Below are 4,249 nucleotides of genomic sequence, written 5' to 3' on the forward strand. Positions count from 1 at the left end.
ACTTCTACCTACACTTTCCGTCTGCTGCCAGGATGATGGAGACTGAGACCTTGGAAGAAGTTGCCTGGGAACCAAAAACTCAAAGAAGCTTGTTCTCTACACAAAGCTACTTACCACTCTACCAGGAAGTTCCTCTCCCTTCAGCATCTACTAGGAAACTCCTCCCCCTTCAGCTTGCCCTTGATGGGAATGAAGAATTAAAGGCTATCCTAATTCTTATCCTCTTAAGCGATTAAAAAGTTAAAATATCTCTTTATAGTGAGTAGTTATCACTCTAAAGTGCTTTATTATTATGTTAATTGATCTCATTTTTTTCTATTTTATGAAATCAGACAGATTCCTGACCCAATAGGTCAGCCCTATTCTTGAAAGGAGCAATTTTGATGAGGAAGATGGAGTGTGATGATCAAAACGACCACTAGGGGGCTTACCATGTGAGCATACAGTAAATTGGACGTTTGTTTCAACTCTGCTGCTAACTCAGTAAGCCTTCCTCACCAAGGTACTATCTCCCTGAGCATCAGCCCCCTCCTCTTGGAGCGAGAGCTTTAGATGAGATTACCTCCAAAGACTTTTGTAACTGTAGTATGTCTTCTTGATGCTTCCTGCTACATCTACAAAGCAACTCTTATGCAGCAAAAGAGGATTTCCCTGAATCCTTCTTCTATTTAACATCTTAATGCCAAAAATGTGAATGGCTCTTTTGGGATTCTGAGGTGCCCTACTTGGTACCCTAACATCATAGGAACAATAAAAGAACAGTGCTTAGAAGTGAATCCTTTGTTTTGTTTTGTTGGGAAGGGCATACCGTAAGTCACACACTCCACCAAACATTTTTGAAGGCTTCGTGATTTCCGGGATTACTGTAATCAAGATTATACTGTGTATGATTAGGTATTTAAGATGACAGGTGTCAAAGTCAGATTGGATTAATGCAGGTCTTAATTCTACAATTATTTTAACTAGAAGCTAATATCTACCTAAGAAAGTTTGTATAAAGGGTTTCCAAACACCACATACGCATGACGCAAGCACCTAAAAATTCAATAAATAGTCCCATAAAGATAAACTTTTCTGTGTCTATTATGGTATTTTTAAAGTATATGTTTATACCTCTTTCTTCAAGGCCTTAAAATCTAGATACAAGATCTTATTTAAAAAAGTATTGCCATTCAGACCCTAGTCTAAGAACCGGAATATAATATTTGATTTAAAAGCCTTTTTCCATGAGAATATAATGACGATACAGTGCCACATGTCACATCGGTGTTCCTTATAACTATCCAAACAGTACTTCTCTCACTTAAAACTCATTCAGCAGATTGCTATGTATTAAGGTTATTCTTTTAGGCCAGAGGCGCATTTTCTATGCACAGGCCTAAGGAATGGCCAAGGTTTTATTATGAGCATATGAACACTATCTGGGAACTGGTTAACTCTTTAAACATGTTTGCAGTAGATGTCTGGGTCTGACTCAAATCTGTTAAGTTGGAATCTTGGGCCTATGTATCATGGTAATTTTATTTTTTTTCCATATCTATCCCCATGCACAAAACTCAAGTCCAAATGGATTAAAGACCTCAATATCAGTCTGAACACAGTGAACCTGATAGAAGAGAAAGTGGGAAGTACTCTACAACACATGGGCACAGGAGACCACTTTCTACGTATAACCCCAGCAGCACAGACATTAAGGGCCCCATTGAATAAAAGGGACCTCCTGAGACTGAGAAGCTTCTGTAAAGCAAAGGACACTGTCACTAAGACAAAAAGGCAACCCACTGAGGAGAAGATCTTCACCAACCCCGCAACAGACAAAGGTCTGATCTCCAAAATATATAAAGAACTCAAGAAACTAGACCGTAAAAGGCTAATCATGGTAATTTTAATATCCCACAAGGTATCAACCAGGTTTCAAGCCTCCACTATGACCTATCTATTCATATTTCAGTGATGTCTCAAACGTGCTTGTTTATTTGTGACTTAGAATTTTCACCCTTTCCCTTGCTCGCTATGGCAATTATGCACAGTACTAAAACAGAAGCAACGAGATGTGTTAAGGACTTGGTTCACACAACTGGAGAGGCTTGAAGACTTCAGAATCTGCAGCATAGGCTAGAGACCTGGAAAGAGTTGTAAAAATCCTTGTGCTATCTGCTGGCAAGATCTGTTCATCTTCCAAAGAGATCAATCTTTTCTACTACTGACTGAACCGTGTCCACTCACAACAGGAAGGGCAAGTTTATTCAGAGTCTACCAAGGTAAATAAATATTAGACTCATCTTTTAAAAAAAAAACAACCCCCCCCAAAATCTACAGTAATATTTGACCAAAAATTTTGGTAAATGTGGCCTTGCCAAATAGACACATAAGATTAACTACCATAGACACATGGGGCCCCATTTTTAGTCAGTGTGATCCATTCATGCTCTGGCAGGCATTGCTTTACAATAATCTCTTTTCCCATGCTGGGGATGATGACTGCTCTCCCAGAAGCACAGAATGCAGACCTGAGGTGGGAGAGTGAAAAGCCTGAGTCACAGCCCTGCTCTCACAATAGCCCCGGGAGGATTCTGCATGGCTGCCTTTATCTGCTCGAGTTCTCTTATTTCACATTCAATTCCCTGTGAACGTCTCTCAGAAAACTGAGCGACTCTGTCTGTCAGATGAATGTACACATTCATCCATTCTTCTGGGAATTACCTCCAGGAAATCTAGATTAATCCCAGATCAAAACTGCCAATGTAATCCCCTGAATGTAGACACAATAACTATGTCAACAACTGCACTTTTCAAAAAAAAAAATTCAAAACTTGAAATTGCCAGAATTCTTCTGGAGAAATTTGTAGTGTATTTTCATGGACACATGAAGAACTGTGTGAGAGTTTAAAACCACCTGTACAGGGCTGACTCTGGGGGTTGCTTTACTCCCATCACTCAGGAGGCTGAACTAGGAGTTCAAGACCCTTCTTGGCTGCATCTTGAGTTCAAGGATACTGTTCCAACCTCTCCCGGACACACACGCACACACACACACACACACACACACACACACACGCATGCTCGCGTGCATACATACACACACACACATACACACACACACACACACACACACACACACACACACACACATTACCTGTACAATCTTACTTATGATTCCAAAACCAAAATTATTTGTGTGAAATATTACTGATCAGCATTTGTCTGGACTGTCCGGTTAGAAAATTAGACGCACACTGTCTCAAAGTTATTGGAAATGGACTAAGTTCACTGAACTCCAAGCATTGTGAAACAGGTTTTGTTTAAAACATCTGTAAAACAAGTGCAGTGCCCAATGTGACTTTTACACTAAAAAATTCATCATACATGTTCTTTAAAATGAAGTGGAGCTTAAAATGATGATTTATGATTAATCTTAAAAGCTGCTTTGTAGTTTTATATTTTAATACAGTCTCTCCCCCTCTCTGGCTCTCTCTCTCTCTCTCTTCTGCCCTCTCTAAATGATTTTTAGTTTGACTTAATCTTGTAAAATTTTAAGTGGATCTCTGCTTAATAGTTTCTAGCTTATGCACTCACATACTGAACCACACAGCCTCATTGTAATTGGGCTAAATCACCAATAGCATGTTATTATAATCTCACTTATTAAAAGGATAATTACTGACTCCTGCATTAATAATGCTGTGTACAGGTCCCAGCTGCTGCTCATGCTGAACTGGCACGGATCACCTGCACCAGACCACAGACATTACTTTTTCTGTTGATTCAATGAAAAAACAAGTCTGCTTTTAAAATCCAGCTAGAGCCCTTTGTCACCAGGAAGCTTGTTGCGTTACATCTTTAGATCGAACTGAATTCAATTTAGGTGTATTTTCAAAGTTATCGTTAATGTTTTTCTTGTATGGGGAGCAATTTTTGATAGATTAGAAACTAGGTTCCCCAAAGGACACTGGAAACCATCTGACTATAAATATAAAACTCCCCCACTCTCATGCTGTCTGAGAATCAAAGACAATTCGCGCTGAGTTCACAGAACTGAAACTTTCAGGCCATGGGTCAAGATCACCTACGAGGTACAAAGTGAAATATTTATCTCCTGCCAAGAGTAAAAGCATCATCGTTGTCCATTTTTTGAGAGAATGTCTTCTTGCTCCCTGAATCGGTTTTAGAATCACATCCTCTGCTGTACCAGACTTCAGCCAAAGAACACTTGACAATCAACAGAAGAATCTGCCAGGCAAGCTAAGAA

At 39.5% G+C, this 4,249-nt stretch overlaps 1 long non-coding RNA gene across 1 annotated transcript in view; it reads right to left on the reverse strand.

The window, feature by feature from the left end:
• Window positions 1–3,848, reverse strand: part of LOC106143892 — a 4,490-nt gene extending 642 nt beyond the window's left edge. Inside the window, exons 1-2 of the long non-coding RNA XR_001229031.1 lie at window positions 3,837–3,848; window positions 1,779–1,781 (exon numbers count right to left, since the gene is read on the reverse strand). This is a non-coding gene — a long non-coding RNA (uncharacterized LOC106143892). The remainder of the gene's footprint in view (window positions 1–1,778; window positions 1,782–3,836) is intronic.
• Between the last annotated feature and the right edge of the window lie 401 nt (window positions 3,849–4,249).

The sequence above is a fragment of the Microtus ochrogaster genome, chromosome 10, assembly GCF_000317375.1.
Source record: "Microtus ochrogaster isolate Prairie Vole_2 chromosome 10, MicOch1.0, whole genome shotgun sequence".
Taxonomy (NCBI): domain Eukaryota; kingdom Metazoa; phylum Chordata; class Mammalia; order Rodentia; family Cricetidae; genus Microtus; species Microtus ochrogaster.